General features: G+C 50.9%; 1 non-coding gene across 1 annotated transcript; it reads right to left on the bottom strand.

Annotated features, from left to right (window-relative positions):
- Positions 1-15,017: 15,017 nt before the first annotated feature.
- TRNAG-CCC (transfer RNA glycine (anticodon CCC)) lies at positions 15,018-15,090 on the bottom strand. Its single transcript has one exon. It is a non-coding gene; the product is annotated as a tRNA-Gly (tRNA).
- Between the last annotated feature and the right edge of the window lie 4,779 nt (positions 15,091-19,869).

The raw sequence follows: 19,869 nt of genomic DNA, 5'->3' as shown, positions 1-19,869 counted from the left end.
TAAGATCATGTTAGTTACCTGATTAAACATCTTTGGGTAGCTCCTCATTGCCAATAATCTACAGGAGTATAAAACCCATATTCTGATACTCAAAGACCTTCAGAGCCTAAACCCAGCCTTCCTGTTAGTCCCAGCCCCAGCTTCATTCTCTTTCCTCATGAAGCCTCACTTTGCTCACATTTGCTAGGCACTTTGAGACCTCCGTAAAAGAAAGAGAGTGAAGTCGCTCAGTCGTGTCCGACTCTTTGCGGCCCCATGGACTGTAGCCTACCATGCTTCCCCGTTCATGAGCCTCCATGCCTTCTCCCACACAGCTCTCCCCACTCCCCTTCATCTATTTAAGACTAAATTATTTTTCAAAGCTCAGTTCAAGTGCCATTCTGCCTTCATGCTTTCTGGAAGTCTTTGTACTGTTCACCAAATATCTCTGCCTCTCTGCCTTCTGGCATATGGTAGGCTCTCACTTTCCTGGCTCTCTGAGGCTGGATGGGGCCATGTGACCAGTTTTAGCCAATGGGTTGTGAGTGGAAGTCAAACATTTCACTTCTGGGCCAAGAATTCAACTGCAAATTCAAAACCCTCTCGAGCTCTCTTTCCCTCTGGTTCAGCAATATCCATGTATCGGCTGCTTCATCAGGCTGGGTTTTGGTGTGAGCACGATGCCATGGAGCAGAACCTTCTGTCCACTGTGAGGGCTGGCTATTGCAGGACAAATAAATCAGAGGGGGTGTTTGTTTCTTCAGCATAACCTAATCTATTCTGATAACTCTTCCCCCTGTGGTTTAGACTCAACTGTGCTGATGTCTATATTTCTGCTTCATCGTGCTGTGTGTGTGATGTGTCCGGATGATACAGCCCTTCATGTCAGAAATTCTATTTCCTGGAGCTTGTATTCAGGCCCCAAGCAGTTAGCGTGGTTCCCCCCTGCAGAACACAGGTGTGAACGGAATGCCCAACAGAGCCTAGCTATGGGTAGCTATGGTCGGTGCAGGTTGGCGAAGGGTGGAATGTGTGGGGGTTAAGATGTGCCATCCTTGTGAGGGGCCTCGCACTCATTAGTCGTGGGAATCATGATGGTTTGGAGATGGAGCTGGGTTGTAGCTTGATGCTTTCCATGGATGTTGTGCCCAGCCCCCGGGAATGGGTCATGATTGGTCTAAACCAATCACAGTCATCCCCTTTCCTTGGGCTCATGATGAGTTTATGCATGGGTACATACATGGTCCAGTTCTGAACCACGAGATGTAAGGGAAAGTCTTGTTCTCTTCCTGAAAAACTGAAAGAGAAATGAGAAATGGATGTCAATTTCGCTGAAAGCAGAGCCTGAGAAAGGATTCAAATGCTAATGGTTTACATGGCAGGGGTTCCCAGGGAGCAGAAGAGAGGGTAGTGGAAAGGTTTGAAGACAAACCAATAAAGGGCATACTTATTTTCGAGTTTGTCACCCCGGGGCTCAGTGCTGCTTGGGACCCTCTGAGGGACATTGGAATTGTCCCTCCATATTGCAGGAGATAGGGCATTTATTCAACGACGTCCATGGGTTGTCAGTTGCCCCTCCTTTTCCGGGAACTGGATGTTCACCAGTAACTTCCGGTGGCCAGAATCCACCGGGCACCTCGCTACTCAATTGCTTCTTTGCTCTGCGTGTCCCCCACTTCCTGCTCCAGAACTCTTTTCTGTCGGGGTTTCTAGGCCGAGTCTTCCTCCAGTGCTGCTTTGCAGCCTCTGTGGTCACTTCTTGTTTTCCCTCCCAGGCATCTTTCCCTTTTTCCCACTCGGTAGACATCTCCTAGGTTCTATTCTGGTCATCCTCACGTCTGCCCACCCTCACTGGGCACACCGATTCATGGAATGGTTTCAGCTGTTACTGTTGTGATGCCAGCTCCAAAATCCACACACCCAGCCCTCTCTCCTGAGTTCCGCAGGCATAAATCTATTCATTCAACCAACAAATATTTATCAAGAAGGTTTTTCTTTTCCCCTTTGGCCACACGGAGAGGTTTGTGGGATCTTTGTTCCCTGACTAGGGATTGAACATGGGCCCGGACGGTAAAAGCAGCGAGTCCTAACCGCTGGACCACGGGGAATTCCCTTTATCAAGGGGTTTGAATCTGCCAGAAGTTGGGATAAAGCAGTAAAGTGAAAGTGAAAGTGAAGCTGCTCAGTCGTGTCCGGCTCTTTGGGACCCCGTGGACTGTAGCCTACCAGGCTCCTCCGTCCATGGGATTCTCCAGGCAAGAATACTGGAGTGGGTTGCCATTTCCTTCTCCAGGGGAATCTTCCTGATCCAGGGATCGAACCCAGATCTCCTGCATTGCAGGCAGATGCTTTAACCTCTGAGCCACCAGGGAAGCCCCTAAAGCAATAAATAGGAACTCAGCTTCTAGGAGGGCTTCGACAATAGGAAACAAGTGGACCAAAATCCAAGAAGACCAGATAATTTTGGCTAGTAAACACTAAATGCTGTGCAGACAATAAAACAGGCCCGTGTGATTGAACATGTGCGTGTGTGCACACTCTTTCAGAGTGACTGCTCTGAGGATATGGTATCTGAGCGGGGATCCTGCTTTCTGTGACCGTGCAAGTACAAAGGTCATAGAGAGCTTCCCTGTGTGTTTGAGGATGGATGGGAAGGCTGGAGTGGCTGGACTGATGTCAGCATAAGGCCACAGTGTGGGTAGAGATAAAGTCAGAGATGAGGTCACGAAGATCGCAGGGCTGGGGGCAAGCAGGGCCAGGAGAGCAAGGGTCTAGCAAGGTTCCCAGGCAATGCTTATGTGCGCTTTTGCACTCATTCGAGAACAACTGGGGCAAATGGAGAAGGGAAGGGATGAGAAGACAAACTTCATTTAAAAATTATTTTGGGGGTGGGATGAATTGGGAGGTTGGGATTGACAGTCAGTCAGTCAGTCAGTTCTGTCGCTCAGTCGTGTCTGACTCTTTGCAACCCCATGGCTGCAGCATGCAAGGCCTCCCCGTCCATCACCAACTCCTGGAGTTTACCCAAACTCATGTCCATTGAGTCGGTGATGCCATCCAGCCATCTCATCCTCTGTCGTCCCCTTCTCCTCCTGCCCCCAATCCCTCCTAGCATCAGGGTCTTTTCAAATGAGTCAGCTCTTCGCATGAGGTGGCCAAAGTATTGGAGTTTCAGCTTCAACATCAGTCCTTCCAATGAACACCCAGGACTGATCTCCTTCAGGATGGACTGGTTAGATCTCCTAACCTGGTTGGATCTCCTTGGGGTTGACATATACACACATTTTTTTTTAAAAAAGTGTTTATTGAATTTGTTACAGTATTGCTTCTGACTTACATTTTGATTTTTTTTTTTAGCTGAGGCATGTGGGATCTCAGCTCTGCAATTGGGGATCCAACCCACACCCCTTGCATTGGAAGGCAAAGTCTTAACCACTGGACCCCCAGGGAAGTCACTGACATGTATACACTATTGATACAATGTAGAAAATGGGTAATTAGGATAAGGAGTGAGTACCTACTGTGTAGAACAGAGAACTCAAGGCCCTGTGGTGACCGAAATGGGAAGGAAGTCCAAGAAAGAGGAGATTCATGGATACAGAAAACTGATTCACTTTGCTGTAGAGCAGAAGCCCAACACAACACTGTAAAACGGCTCTCCTCCAAGGGAAATTAATTTTCATTAATTACATACACATTTATGTATCTATATATTATATATTGTATATTAATATATATATAAGGCTTCCCTGGTGGCTCAGATGGTAAAGCATCTGCCTGAAATGTGGGAGACCCAGGTTCGACTCCTGGGTTGGGAAGATGCCCTGGAGAAGGAAATGGCAACCCTCTCCCGTACTCTTGCCTGGAAAATCCCATGGACTGAGGAGCCTGGTAGGCTACAGTCCATGGGGTCGAAAAGAGTCGGACACGACTGAGCAACTTCACTGTAATAAATATATCTATTATAATCAATAGATTATATAATCAAATTTTCTGTATAATGTATAATAGATATACATTAATGGTTGATTATAATCAATAAAAATTTTCTATTCCCTTCATAGGATAAAAATAAAAGTTATTCTTCCGGGACATTCCTTGGCTGTCTATTGGTTAGGAGTCGGTGTTTTCACTGCTGGGCCTGGGTTCCACCCCTGGTCAGGGACCTGAGATTTCAGTCAGTCCCAAGATTAGGCCAAATAAAAAGTCCTTCAAAAGTTTTTTGGGGGAGTGTAGCACCCAGAGAGGTATAAAATACTACCACACTCTCCTATGAGCTCATTGCCAGTTTCAACACCATTAACTTAATTTAACAAAGGAGACAAATTGGCAGCCAGGAAGTAGGAGGAAAACCAAGGAAGTATTGTGTCCATGAAACCTGTCAAAGAGAGAGGCCGACAGTGACAAATACAGGCAAGGAGGTCTTGTAGGTTTAAGTTTAATCTTTTCACTGAAGAATAGTTGATTTTCAATACTGTGTTAGTTCCATGTGTTCACCATAGTGATTCAGTATTTTTGAAGATTATGTTCCATTACAGGTTATTACAAGATAATGAGGGTAATTACCTGTGCTGTACAGGATAGCCTCGTTGTTTATCTATTTTATATATAATAATTCATATCTATCTAATAGTTAATGCCATACTCCTAATTTATATCCCCCCTCTGCCTTCTCCCCTTTTCACTGTCAGTTTGTTTTCTATGCCTAGGAGTCTATTTCTGCCTTGCACAAACATTTATTTGTATTTTTTTTTAGATTTCACTTACAAGTGATATCCTACAATCTTTTTTTGTCTGACATTTCACTAATCATAATATTCTCTAGGTCCATCTATGTTGCAACAAGTGGTAATATTTTGTTCTTTTTTATGGCTGAGTAATACTCCATTGTATAATTTATACCACATCTTCTTAAGCCACTTGCCTGTTGGTGGGCACTTGGGTTCCTTCCATGTCTTAACTATTGTAGATACTGCTTCTATGAACATTGGGATGCATGTATCCTTTTGAATCACTGTTTTTACTTTTGTCTGGATATATGCCCAGGAGTGGGGTTGCTGGATCATATGATAGTTCTATTTTTAGTTTTTTAGAGAACCTTCTTACTGTTTTCCATAATGACTGCACCTTTTTTTCCCACATCCTTGCTAACATTTGAGAAGTCTTTCTAAATTTCTCTAGGCAGAGGTAGGTGCACCTTCTTTTATTCCCCCTGGTTCATGTTACAGTCCTAACCTCATTTTGGTAATACCATTCAGAGGTCTGCTGCCCTCTGCATTTGGCTGTAAACTCCTTCACAGTACCTGGCTCCCTTTTAGAGGGTTTCGTCCATTCTCGGCCCTGGGATTTGGGCGGGGTGGGCTCTTATCCCGTTATCCCTCAGCTACTCTGCACACCGGCCGCAGCGGCTGGTTCAGGCACGCCTTGCTGTTGCTGCTCAGTCGCTAAGTCGTGTCCGACTCTTTGTGACCCCAAGGACTGTAGCATGCCAGGCTCCTTCATCCTCTACTATCTCCCAGAGTTTGTTCAAATGCATGTCCACTGAGTTGGTGACGCTCTCTAACCATCTCATCCTCTGCGGCCCTCTCCTTTTGTCTTCAATCTTTCCCGGCATCAAGCTCTTTTCCAATGAGTCAGCTCTTTGCACCAGGTGGCCAAAGTTTTGGAGCTTTAGCTTCAGCATCAGTCCTTCCAATGAATATCCAGGGTTGATCTCCTTTAGGATGGACTGGTTTGATCTCCTTGCAGTCCAAGGGACTCTCAAGGATCTTCTCCAACACCACAATTTGAAAGCATCAATTCTTCTGCGCTCAGCCTTGTTTATGATCCAAACCCCAGTTCTGCACATGACTACTGGAAAAACCAGTACAGTCCGTAGAGTCACAAACATCGGACACGACTGAGCAGCTGAGCAGACAGGAGGCACTCAGGGATGGGATGGGCATTTGATCCATTTCCAGCGAATGAGAGTGTGAGTCTCAGGACTGGTAAAGCAGTCACTAGCGTGAGGATGTGCGTCTGGAATTGCTGTGACCACTTTATAACTCTGAGCCTGAAGCTGATGGAAGGCCACTGTATGAAACATGGTGATGAAGCCACCATGAAAGGCTTGAGTGACAGAGTCGGGAAGCGAAGTCTTTGGTGACGCGGTGTGAACCCTTGCGTCAAGCCTTGCTCAGAGCCAGCTCTTCCTCTGGACTTTAGAGTAAGGTGAGCCAGTAAATTGTCTTTATTGTTTAAGCCAGTTGAGTTGGATTTTTGTTTATTCCAACTTGAAGAGTTCTAACTAGTACAGCAATTAGTGCCATGAGTAATGCGTGTTAGTTGCTTAGTCGTGTCCAACTCTTTGTGACCCCATGGAGTGTAGCCTGCCAGGCTCCTCTGTCCACGGAATTCTCCAGGCAAGAATACTGCAGTGGGTTGCCATTTCGTTCTCCAGGGATCTTCCTGACCCAGGGATCGAAGGGTCTCCTGATTACAGGCAGATCCTTTATCATCTGAATTACCAGGGAAGCCATGAGTAAGAGGCCACACAAATGGTTCAGTCCCAAAGTGATTCAACCAAAGAGGAAAGATGAAGGGCAGTAATAACCCCTCTATCTTGGGTTGAGAAATTAGCAATCTGATCCAGCTAGTTACATAGTTTCCTGTTGTGCCTTGGAATGCAGCTCACATGCGTGCTGTGGTTATAGCAGCACATTACTTAGGAGAGAAATTCAGCGTGTTGGATGGGGTTGGCTCCTTCTCGTTGCTATTAGTAAAGTCCTATAAAAAGGTAAACTTATGTTCAAACTAGCCTACCCAAAAAGAGAAAAGGAAGAAAATAGAGCTTTGCTAAGAGAAGCTCTTTCTGCCTATGGTAGAAAATGGCTAAGATTCTGGAAACTGGCAGAATTGTAAAATCCCCAAAGCTTTGCCCCAGAGTCTCTGAGTATAAGCAGAAGCAGGGATGAGGCGTACATCACAGGAGATAAGACTGGGACATGTCCTTTCCTGAGTACTTCCTGGTTTTCACTCCCTTGATATGTACACAGGATATAGCCTACAGGCAAGGACCAGACTTGGGGTGCCTCTGCTGTTGTCCTAAGGTATAGGTATCCCGAGGTAAGGCCGAGAGTCTGCAAGAGCACTGAGGTTTGTTGCTTAAAGAAATACCTGCACTAGACGTCAGACCCAGAGACTAGCTCACAGAATCCATCAGAAACAAGTAGATTGGAAGCCTATAGAGTGCCAAAGAAACTCTGAGCCCAGACGCCAATGGCCAGAGACTTCAACTCTAACGGAATTTCTTAGGTGTCCAAATACAGTGAATGAAACTTCGTAGGGATAAAACATTACAGCAGTATTTCTTACACTTTTATGTATACAAGAAATTTATTAAAAGTGTCAGTTCTTGGGAATTCCTTGGTGGTCCAGTGGTTAGGAGTCTGTGCTTCTACTGTGGGGGACTCCGGTTCCATCTGTGGGATCTCTGATTTGAAACTGAGACCCCCACAAGCCTCATGGTATGGCTCCCTCCCCCACTCCCCAAAAAAGTATTAATTCTTGGGCTTCGTTCCTAAAGCATATGATCCCTTCTGTCGGAGACTGAGCTCAGGCATCTTCACTGTTAACAAATGTCCCTGATAGTTCACATGCAGGTGACCGGGAAACCTCACTTTGGGAGAAATTGCATTTAGGGAAATGATGCAATCCCTTAGTGACAGCAGGACTCCTTTTCTCCTTATGGTGTCTAGCACTGTGTAGGGCATGGAAGGGGAGCTTGGCAGAGATGTGCCCCCTCGGCCGGAAAAGCACAGGTATCCAGAGCCAGCGTGGATTTGGGAAGTATGCAGGCCCTGATCCAGAGACTGGTGGGCCCTGTGTCCCTGCTGCCCTGGCCCTTGACTCTGCTTGCTCCCGCTTTGCACCTATTGGGGTGGCCTTATCCAGACACTGAGCTGCCAGCGAGTATGCCTGAGGTCCTCTGCAGTGTCCCTCGTTCAGGCAGAGAGTTCTGGACACATCTGTGGGAAGGAGCAATGTGTCGAATGTCGGGGAGTGTTTACTAGGCTGCTCCATGTTTATTTTCTTCCTTCCACCACACCTCAGGACAAGGAGCATTCTGAGAGCCTCAGTGGAGCAGTCACACTTCTGTGGCACCTTGAGTGACTCATGTGTCTCAACTCTACACACCCTCCATCAAAGGCCTTGGAATTGTCAAGGTCAGGATATTTAAAGCCACATTCTTGGGAGTGCTCTGGACACTGCCAGCTCAGCTCAGGAAGAGGGAGTGCCCAGAGGACAGCTGTCACAGTTGGTGCCCACTGTCTGTGACAAGTCTGAAGCACGTACCAGTCACGAGTATGGCCATGTGGGCCCGGTTGGTCACGGCCAAGTGATCATAGATTTCTCTTTATTCATTTTCCTAAAATTTTAATTTAGCACCTACTGTATGCCAGACACCAGGAACGATGCAAAGGTGTATAGACACAACCCCAAATGAGCTCACAGACTTCTTCTAAAAACAATGAAAGCCAGAAGTCAGTGGAGCAACATCATCAAACTACTGAAAGAAGAAACTGTCACCCTTGAATTCTATACCCAGCAAAAATATTTTTAAAAAATTATGGCGAAATGAGAACATTTTCAGGCAAAATATGAAAAGATTCATCACCAGCAGAACTGCACTGTGAGAAATATTGACATAAGTCCCTCAAGCAGAAGGAGAATTATACTATGTAGGAGTGTGGATCTATACAAGGCAATTAGGAGTGGTAGAAATGAGATGTTCCAACTACCAAATGAAGAAGGAATGTTATAACTGCTACTGCTGCTAAGTCACTTCAGTCGTGTCCAACTCTGTGCGACCCCACAGATGGCAGCCCCCCAGGCTCCCCTGTCCCTGGGATTCTCCAGGCAAGAACACTGGAGTGGGTTGCCATTTCCTTCTCCAATGCATGAAAGTGAAAAGTGAAAGTGAAGCCACTCAGTCGTGTCAGACTCTTCATGACCCCATGGACTGCAGCCCACCAGGCTCCTCTGTCCATGGGATTTTCCAGGCAAGAGTACTGGAGTGGGGTGCCATTGCCTTCTCCAAATGTTATAACTAGAGTATCACAACTTTGAAAGCCCTACTGCAATAATGGACCTAGGCAATGAAGAACAATGGGTGACAATATGACATGCTGCATGCTAAGGCAGTTCACTTGTGTCTGACTCTTTGCGACCCTACTGGACTATAACCCTCCAGGCTCATCTGTCCATGGGATTCTCCAGGCAAGAATATTGGAGAGGGTTGCCATTGTCTTCTCCAGGGGATCTTCCAGACACAGGGATCGAACCTGCATCTCTTACATCTCCTGCATTGCAGGTGGATTCTTTACCACTAGTGCCGCCTGGGAAGTCCCACAAAGAGACACAACCAGACATTATACATGTTGACAGGGGCACACTTCACCACCTATGTGAAATAACCCTGTGAAACAACAGAAACAAAAAGAGATAATGATAATCAGACCTGAATCTGGCCTGGGGGTCCAATGGCCGAGACGCCCATGCTCTCAGTGCAGAGGACCTAGGATCAACCCCTGGTCGGGGAACGAGAGCCCACAGCCACAACCAAGACCTGGTGCAGCCAGATAAATAAATAACAAAACAATAAAAAATCTATCTATCAACTTAACTTATAGGATAATATAAGGGAAAGAGGAACAAGTTCAATGACACCACTGTGTTTGTCTGTTTTTTTTTTTTAATAAAATATTTATTTGGCTACACCAGGTGTTAGTTGCATAACGCGGGATCTTCAGTCTTCATGGTGGCAATCGGAATCTTGGGTTGTGGCGTGTGAACCCTTAGTTGCAGCATGTGGGATCTGGTTCCCTGACAAGGGATTTTACCCGGCCATGTGCACTGGGTGTGTGGAGTCTTAGGCACTGGGCCAGCAGGGAAGTCCCCTGTGTGGGTCTTTAGATCCCTAATTCAAACTAACTAGAAAGGGGGAAAAAAAAAAAGATAATACACTTAGGGAAATGTGAACACTGACATATACACTAGGGAATGACTGGGGGGAAAACAGTTATCCAGGCAAGAGCGAGAAGGTGGGCACAGCAGTGGGAAAGACACGTCCTCTCGGGAAGAGGGGGAGAGCTGGCAGGTACAGGGGGAAAGACTCTTGCTGCACCCATGTCCTCTGACCTTCACCCCAGGCTAGGGCTGGCGGGGGTGCTCTGGTTTCTCAGAAAGAAACATGCAGAATACTGACATGGAGACGATTTCTCTTGGCCTCCTCTGGTCACCCTGGGTGTGAGGGGCCGCCTCAGGGGAAGACGTCTGGTTGAGGGCTTTCAAGGTCCGAGCGCCAGAAGTGTTGGGGAGACAGACGCTTTGAGCACTTCAGCCCCCTTCCCCGCTCTCGGCTCTGCCTAGGGGTGGAAGAGTAGGAAGGCTGAGAGAGCTGGCGTGAAGAGGAGGTAAGCAAAGAGGGAAGGGGAGACGGAGGGGAAAAGAGGAGACAGGGAAGAGGACAGGAGAGAGAGCGCAGCACGCCTCAGACGCTCCCCTCCCAGGTAAAAGCCGGCTTCAGCCTCTGGATGCTAGGACAGAGTCCTCCCCTCCTCTCCTCACACTCCCTGCAGTCCAGTCCAGGGACGAAGCTGCTCGTGAGGAGGGGCGAGGGGGTGCTCCGGCCACAGAGACTGGTGAGTTTGCTCAGGTCAACGGGCAAGCTGAGATGATGAAATGGCTGAAGGCCGTGCCCTGGGCTCCGACCCTGGTTTACCCACCGCCACCCAGGGGCGATCCTGTACGCCTGGGGCCTCTCTCCTGGGGCCCCTGCGGCACAGCGTGCCCGGTGAGAACCGATAACCAGGGTCTTAGCTGGCGTTACTGAGGGCTCACGCTGCCAGGTTCTCTTCTGAGTGCTTTACACAGTCATTCATTTCATTTTCTCAACAACCCTTTGAGGAAGGTACTGTTATTAATCCCGTGTAATAGATGAAGTAGGGATACCCTCATATGCCTGCAATGCAGGAGACCCAGCTTCTGTTCCTGGGTCGGGAAGATCCTCCCTGGAGAAGGAATGGCAACCCACTCCAGTAGTCTCGCCTGGGAAATCCCGTGGACAGAGGAACTGGTGGGCTGAGTCCATGGGGCCACAAGAGTCGGGCACGACGGAGTGACTGAACCAGCAGATGAAGTGACTGCGCTCAGAGAGGTTAAGTCATTACTTCAGGTCACACAGAGAATAAGGTGTCCCCCGTAACCAGAACTGGCAGTGGTGACCTCTCTACACTCCCCCAGACAGAGGCTTGTTCAGGGTTGTCCCCCTCTCCCCCCATGAGCAGCTGGGGCCCAGGGCTGGAGTTACGGCTTCGCAGAGCTCTGGAGGGGACCTGGGGGCCGCACTGGAAAAGCCACCCTGTGCTCACAAGGCTGAGGGCCCCCAAGGCTGGGGAACGCGTCGCCAAGAACAGCGTGGCTGCCCTAAGCTGTTCTCAGCTGAACAGCCTGGATGCAAGGCTTATGATCCTTATCAGCTCTCCGAGAGAGACCCCTGCATCACGACATTCTGATCCCAGGATATGGAAAGGGAACTGGGGCAGGGGGTGTCCAAGGCCGCGCGGCGTCAGAAGGGCTGGGGCCTGGAGGGCAGCCCAGCTCTCGGGGGGCAGCTGGGTCCCCGCCCCAGGTTCTGGCAGAACACCCTTGAACGATTTAGCCTGAAATAGCATAAGAACTTCTCTCCCATTTTTTCCAGGCTTTTGGATGAAATTATATTTTACAAATGACTCATTATTATATTTATAGCTTCTCTCCAAGTGATTCAAATTGTGGTTTGTCGCCTCCCTGTCTCTCGGCTCCCCCCTGGCTTGACAGGAAGAAGCGCTGTTTTCCGCGCGGCCAGGTGTGGCCCCAGCGGCTCTGCCCCCTGTAATTACGCTCCGGGCCTGACAGGCCCCGGTGGAGTCCCGAGCAGCCTTTGTTCCAGCACGTCTCGGGGAACTCGGCTGGGACCCGCCGCTGTAGGAAGTGCCTGTGTGTGGGGGGGTGGGCAGCGGGAGGGGTGGGCGGCCTGTCCCCGGCGGCTGGGACAGAGGGGGCCTTTGTGACGGCACAGGCTGGAGAAGCCAGGGCTGCGGGTCCTCAAAGCACCCTGTGAGGAGGCTGCGGAGGGGTGGGTCTGGGCCCAGGCCGCGAGGACCCTCCTCTCCCTCCCCAGCCCGCCCCCTCCCCCAGCCTTCCTCGGGAAGTTGAGAGGGCGGCTGGTGGAGGCGGTGGCGGCTCAGACATTTCAGGCTGTGCGAGGGTCTGCTTACTGACACTTCACGGTTTCTTGCGAGGAAGCGCTCTGGCTCTATCAGGCATGGGAGCGGGTGGTTCTTGAATTCCCTCCCTCTTCCAGGCTCAGCTTCCCCACCCCTAGCTTCCCACTCAGGCACCCTGCAGCTCCCGGGTCGGTGTGGTCAGACGAGCCTGAGAATGGTTTGCTCTTAACCAGGCCGTCTTTGAGGGGAAAGGTGGCCTGGAGGCCCCATTTGCAATGATAGTTTATTCCAGCAGAGGCCCATGGGATCAAAGTCCCCTTGGTCTGCCCTCCTGGGTACTAAGAAAAGCTTAAAGTCCACGGAATGGGACAGAGGACATTCTGGAAGTCACAGTCTCACAACAACGCCCCTGTCCCTCAGAGTGCTTGGACCTCAGGCATGGTGACCCCGAGATGCCTGTGGCTGGCTGCGGGGTGAGGGTCCTGGGGCCACAGCAAGGACAGGCCTCCTGGGGTGCCCAGGAGGCCCAGAGAGAGCTGGCCTCTCAGGCGGGACCTGTCTGCAGACCTCTCCCTGGGCCTCAGGGGGAGAATTGGCTCCTTGATGTTACAGTTCTGCGCTGAGGGAGGCTGCGCCCCTTGAGGATCAGAGCGTGGAGCTGCACGCGGGCCAAGCCTGAGGCTCTGGTTGTGTCCCCAGCTCGCCCGCCCGGGGTTCCTTCAGGCCTGCTTGCATTTTCCCTTCTTGGCACTGCCTGCGTGAGTGTGGAGGGGGCGCGGGTGGGGGCGGAGGTGCTGTGGAAACGGGTGTGGACAGGCATAACGTAATTATCGGTGAAATCAGGGTGAAACCCGGATAGAGATGACTTCCATCTGGGCTGAGCTGGGTCCCTGTGAGCGGTGGGAGGCGGTCCTGAGGAGTGGGGCCCAAGCGGGGACCCTAGCCGAGAGGCCTGGGACCCCCCTCCCTCGGGGGTTCCATGGAAGGAAGCGGAGAAGCCTTGACAAGTCCCTCCTCAGAGAGAAGGGGGGTCTGTGAAAAGAACCAGAAGGGGTCCTGGTGAGGTCGCGGTGGCCAAAGGGAGGGAGGGGCAGGGCCAGGTGTGCGCTGACCTGGGTGTGGGTGACCCGAACGAACGTACTGCTTGGGCCTGAGGGACAGAGAGGCTCTTTGTCGGAGAGAAATGCTGCCTCCTGCCTCTGGGGTAGAGCCGGGGCTGGCGGCCTTCCGACAGCAGCCAACCCGGCTGGTGGTCAGACTGAGGGGCAGCCAACTCCGCCAGCTGGAGCCACCTTTGGACCACCTTCTTCACGGGGTTTGCGGCCCCGGAGCCACCCTGCGTGTGCTGGCACCTTTTCACCAGGCTGTCGACCGTCACGTCAACGTGTGAGTGCCATGAACGTGGCTGCTGTTTAATCGCTACGTTCTGTCCATGTCCAGCTCTTTGCCATCTCCTGGGCTATAGCCCGCCAGGCTCCTCTGTCGGGGGGAGTTCCCAGGCAAGAAGACTGGAGTGGGTTGCCATTTCCTTCTCCAGGGGATCTGCCCAACTCAGGGATCGAACCCATGTCTTCTGCGTTGGCAGATGGATTATTTACCACTCAGTCACCAGGGAGACTTGAACATGGTTAGGTGTCATCTTTGAATATGTGTTCAAGGGATTCCGCTCTGCCTGGCCTCTCCCATATATCCCTCCCAACTCTGCTCCTGCTTGGAACCCCACTGCACGCCTCACGCAGGCAAGGCCATGGGCAGCCTGCGGGCAAAACTGGATCCTACCTCTGAATTAAGAGCAAATCATGGAGAAAAATGTGTCTTAACAAAATGGATTTTCACAGCAGAGAGAGATCAGGCTGGGAAGGACTTGGCTTCATTCCACCCTCAATGAGGATGATGATTTAGGGATGATGATGGAGGATCAAAGTATTATCTTTAGGTTGTATTTATGGAGCGATTCACTGTCTACCTCCTTATTTTCAGGTAGAAACTTACTTCTAACGTTTGAGATGTTTTTAATTTGACAAAGTGAAATTAGAGATGATGAAATCAGCTTGCACACACTTCTCAAACTGTGTTCATATCCATTATCTCTCGAGGGGCAGCCTGTTCCCTTCTCTGTTTTCTTTATAAGGATATTGAGATCCAGAGATTAGACAACTTGCCCGAGGATGCACAACTAGTTACTGACTAGGTTTAGAATCAAGGTCCTCTTCCTTGGGCTCCCCAGGTGGCCCTAGTGCTAAAGAACCTGCTTGCGAATGCAAGAGACCTGAGAGAAGTGGATTCGATCCCTGGGCCGGGCAGATGCCCTGGAGAAGGGCTCGGTAACCCACTCCAGTGTTCTTGTCTGGAGAATCCCATGGACAGAGGAGCCTGGCAGGCTACAGTCCACGGCGTCGCTAAGAGTCGGACACAACGAATGATTTAGCACCCATGCACGCCTACATGGATGGTGCCTCCTCTGCGGTTCTTCTGCTTTCTGTCAGCTTGGAAGCGGAACTGAAGCCTAGAGCCATGTAGGTGGGGTCAGCAGACAGATGGCTGAGAGCAGGTGAAGATACCCTCCTTCGCTCAGGGCCCCCTGAAGGTGTTCGCAGAGCTGTTGAAATGTAGGCTGGCAGGAGGAAAAGCCTCCCTTTTTTCAATTGACGGCAAGTCTCTCTTGGGGTCAGAGTGGATGGGTTTTGTTGCTGTTAAATCTATTTATTTGGCTGTGCTGGGTCTTAATTGTGGTATGCAGGATCTTTAATTGTGGTGTGCAAACTCTTAGTTGTGGCATGTGGGATCTCGTTCCCTGACCAGGGATCGAACCTGGGTTCCCTGCATGGGGAGCACAGAGTCTTCGCCACTGGACCACCAGGGAAGTCCTGAAGTCAGAGTGAATGTTGCTGACAGTACTTATTCATTGTGGTGAAGTATGCATTATATATTAAAGTCACCATTTTTGCCACTTTTAAGTGTACAGTTCAGGGGCATTAAGTATATTTACATCATTGTGCAACCATCCCCACCATCCATCTTCAAAACCTTTTTCGTCTTCCCAGACTGAAACCTCATACCCACTGAAAAATAACTCCCCATTCTCCCCTCTCTCCAGCCCCTGGCAGCCAGTGTTCCACTTCGTGTCTCTAGGAATTTAACTACTCTAGGGACCTCATGTAAGTGGAATCGTATAGTATCTGTCCTTTTGTGTCTGTTTTGTATTGACTTATTTTTTATTGGATCATCATTTTTAACTATAACAGGGATAGTAATTAGCAGTGCTCCATGCCCATAAAGGGGTGAAAAAAAGAGAACAAGAGTGATTTGGGGTGGATTTCTCAACTGTGAGGGGTACCAGATGTAAGGGGGTGGTGGTGGAGGGTGGATAGGAAGAAAGTGTTACATAGAGAAGAAATGCTGTACTGTATCATTCTACGGGAGGGGTGCACCATTTCCCCCCACCCCAGCCCCCGGAGGTAGATGCCTCTTTTTTGAGGATTGTGAACCCTGATGGAGAAGCCCCCCTGTCTGGTGAGAACAGAGTGACCCTCTGGGCAGGCTGGAGGCAAGACAAATTGTTGTGTGAGAGAAATCTGCAGGAACTTAGAGTTTGGATAGAAGGGTCTGGAGGAGAAGTGAGAGGCTGGAGAAGATAGTATAAGCTGGGACTTAGGAAACATGAGAAATTTTTTCAGGTGGGGGGATGGCTGACAAATTTTTAGGAGAGTGATGTCTTGTTAGATTCAAATGTGTTTACTGTGATTCTCTATTCCCCTGAGGTTTAAGTAAATGTCTGGGCTTCCCTTGTGGCTCAGCTGGTAAAGAATCACCTGCAATGCAAGAGACCTGGGTTCGACCCCTGGGTTGGGAAGAGTCCTCTGGAGAAGGGAAAGGCTACTACTGTGCCCGTTAGCCTGGTGTGAGCTGGCGGGGTGGCTGGGGGGACGCGGGACCTGGGCAGTGCCTGGGTGATATGGAGAAGTCAAGCAGGAGACCGAGCCAGAGGTCTTCAGAGGAAGCATAAACCCTCTAGCTGGGAGCACGGTCGGTTGTGGGGCAAGAGCCGAGGGGGACTGGGAGGTTGGGGGTGGGAAACAGTGATGAGGTCGCCGCAGTCGGGAGGGAGTCGTCAGTCTTCTCTTGGGGCCAGCGTGTCAGTTAGAGGGCCTGAGGGAATGAGTGGATGTGGGTTTCGCTTCTTGGAGTCCTTCTGGTAAAATCTAGACCGGGCACAGCCTGGGTCATCAGGAAGCAGAGGCTCCCTGCCGTCCTGTCAGCTCAGCTCCTTGCCTCCAGGACGGCCAGATTCACGGGGGATAGAACTGGTGTTTTGAGAGACGGAGACGGAGCTAGAACCAAAGTCAATCCCGGAACATGTCTTGAACTTTCAAAACACCATTCTCTTTAAAAACTGTCTGAAAGCAGAGATCTGGAGCTGTGACTGTCGCTGATGGAGACAGATGCTTTTTGGACCCCCCAGATCTAGCAGGAGCCCAGCGAGAGGGTCTGGCTACTTCCACCCAGAGACCCCAGAGGAATCCGGCATGGAAGGCGAGCTTTGTTACTGGGAATGCTGGAGATTCCCTGACCAGGTCCTGGACTGAGTGTGGATTGAAGATGGAGCCCTGCCTGGAATTACTGATGCATCCTAAGATCTCGGAAGCAGCCCGCGTGGTGGCGGTGGGGCCGGCCGAGGACACTTCCCTCTGGTCCTCTCTAGCCTTGGCCCAGAGAACCAAGGCTCAGGGCTTGTCTGGCTGGACCCCATTTTGGTCCCAGCCCAGCATCCCTTCATCAGCTGGGTCCTGGGGAAAAGGGCCCAGCCTGGCCCACATTTGAGGAGGTTTGTCAAAATGTTAGCTGCCACTAAAAGCTTGTAAACCGAGGTGCGGGATACTGAGAGGCCTGGGCTGGCCCAAGGATGTGCTGTTGGAAAGTTCCAGAAGTGGCCTGCAGGCTGGGAGGGAGGAATGTCCCTGCAGAATCGCAGGCGAGCCTGTCCTGGGGCCGGGCCAGCTTTCCCTTCGATGGGCCCCTCTGCTCTGGGGGAGCTGCGTGTTCCCTTCTACTCTGGCAGCTTGGGAAAGACCAGAGGCCCTTTCAGGGAAATGAGAAAGAGGGAAAACAGGCCTGAAAACAGTGCAGTGAAAGGCCTGATTCTGAGCTCCAGCTGCGGACCCAGGCCCAGAGCACAGATGCATCCGCTATTCTGTGATGAGGACGTGGAGGGTTCTGAAATAGGTTGTTTAGGGGAGCTGCAGAGCCTCGGTGCTAGAAGGACTTGGAAGAGCAGCTAGTACAGCCCCCTCATTTTGCTGGGAGGCTAATCTGAAACAGAGTGGAATTTGGCAGGGGCTAGGATGCCTTTTTTCTTTGGAGGCCCCTGTTTCCTGAAAGAGACAGTGTCCGAGATGAGCTGATTTCACTCATTGCCCTCCTGGGTGCATTTAAAAAAAAAAAAGAAAGAAAGAAAGCCCTCAGAGGTCCTGATCTGGCTTCTTTAAAAGTCACTGAGTTTGTGGCTTCCAGGGTGTTTTCAGTTTGGAGCCATCGTTTCTGTTTCTTCATTAAAATGTTTGTTCACCACAGGCTTCTCGCCAGATCTCCCTTTGCACGTTATCGGGCCACGCTGCTGAATGGCTGAGCGAAGCCAGAAATGGAACTCAGGAAAAGAGTGGAATAAGGCAGGGGCTGGTGTGGCCTGGGAGTGGGCTGGGGTTAGAAGGTGGAGGTTGGCAGGCCTGCGGTTAAGGGTGAAGGTCTGAGTACCCTCAACAAGCCTGAAGGCAACAGAAGAGACGTTGGCTCGGCGTCTGTGCAGGGCTGGGCGCTCGGGCTCCTGTGAAAGCGGAGAGGCTACCTTGAGAATATGGTACTCAGAGCATCAGGGAGGTCTGAAGATGGGCAGACCCCTGGCATATGAACCTTAGGAAAGAGGAGCCCTGGATGGCGGGCAGCCGGGTCTCAGAAAAAAGAGCAAAGAAAGAAAGGGGCCCGGGGTGAAGTGGGGCTGAATGGTGAGTTTTGGGAGGGGCCCAGGAGGCTGCTAACTCTGATCTCACTTTCTGGATAGGCCTTTGGGTTCCTTCTTACACCCACCCCCAATCGCCAGAGAGGGGTGTCGCCTTCTGATAGAAGCGGCTCTTGGCAGACAAATGAGACTCATGCAGCTGGAGTTGGGGGCAGCACAGCTGGGTGTGGGCTGGGGAGGGGGCTGGAGGGGGAGAGGAAAGTCCTTCCCAGGCTCCTGTCTGGGGTGACAGAGCGGGGGAGCAGAGAGTAAGGTTCAGGGCAGGCGCTGTGGTCCCGGAGCACAGGGGCCCCTGGTGCTCAGCTCAGGGCCAGGCGCCGGGAGGTGCTCACTGACAGCGGAATGAATGAAGTTGGTATCTGTCTGAACGCATGGAGTGCTATTCCCTTGAACCGCTATGTTAACTTTCTATTTTTCATCTTCAGGATTTAAAGAGTAATCGAGAAGATTTGCTTAACTTGAGCTCCTTCAGGAAGGAGCTTGCTGTCGGTGTGACAGAGCATTAGGCGCTGTCCCTCCCCGGAAACCATCTCAGCATACAGGCCCTCCATCTGTGGGGGAGGGGAGACGGGAGGAGGGTCAGGATGACCTTTCAGGGTCCAGTTGGCTCTGTGGGATGTAGAGGGTGGACTGGAGTTGGCCCGGCCGTGCTGGCGATGGCGGAGGTCACCGCAAGATGATGCTTTAGCAACTTCATTAACTGCATCATGTTTTTCTCCATGTGACAGCACTGGGCTTATGCCTCATCCCTAGCAGATAACCAAGGGAGGAAAATAAAATGGAATTCCAACCTTCTCTCTGGCAAGGTTTAACTCCTGGAATTGGTAACTCAGAGAAGGGTCTCCTTCCTTGGACAGTACCAGGGCCCATCACTGAGGTTTATAGAAAAGAGGGATATTATGGTTTATGGCATTGAGAGATATTTCCTCCCCTCCTAGCCCTTTGCCCTGAGGGAGGTCCCCCAACTAATCTTGGGCTTGGTTTCGGAAGTGATGGTTAACCCTCTCCCAGCTGGAAGCACTGCCTGCAAGGCCCTAGTGTAGTATTCCTCCAGAGACAGGGGGATGGCTGAGATGACCTCTTCAAGTCTTGCCCACTCTACAGTTTCTGCAGCTCAGGAGGATCTAAGCATTTCCTTTCCTTCAGAAAGTTAACTTTGTGTCAGAGTTAACTCCGCGTGGGCGTGGGCCCCTTGTAGCTACACTATCCTTCCTCTAATATTTAAAAGATCTGTGCGGGTTCTTAGGGCCTCCGAATCATGTATTTGTTTTCCTTGGCTCTGGCTGAAAAGGCCACATCGGTTTTTTTTTCCCCCCTGAAAGCTAGGTCCTTTGGGCTAAAAGCACAAACCGCCTTTCAGCTCTAGAAATGGCTGATTTTCATGATGCCCTTTCCCGATCAAATGGTTTCTTAAAGCGCTCTCCCCCCGCCCCGCGCTGGGTGCAGGGGACGCAGAAGTCGGCTGTTGGGTCCGCGGGCGATTCTTTCTCCCGGGGGACCTGGGCCGGGGAGGAGCCTCCGCTTCCCCGTCGCACCCTTCGGTCGGAATCGGGCAAGGGGCCCCGGGAGGGGATGCTCGGCGCGCCGGCAGCTGCGGCCCGAACCGCTGCGCCCCGAGGCCGCGCGCCG

The sequence above is a fragment of the Muntiacus reevesi genome, chromosome 4 (assembly GCF_963930625.1).
Source record: "Muntiacus reevesi chromosome 4, mMunRee1.1, whole genome shotgun sequence".
NCBI lineage: Eukaryota > Metazoa > Chordata > Mammalia > Artiodactyla > Cervidae > Muntiacus > Muntiacus reevesi.
Note: the sequence above shows the minus strand (reverse complement) of the source record. Positions and strands in the feature narration are given on the sequence as shown.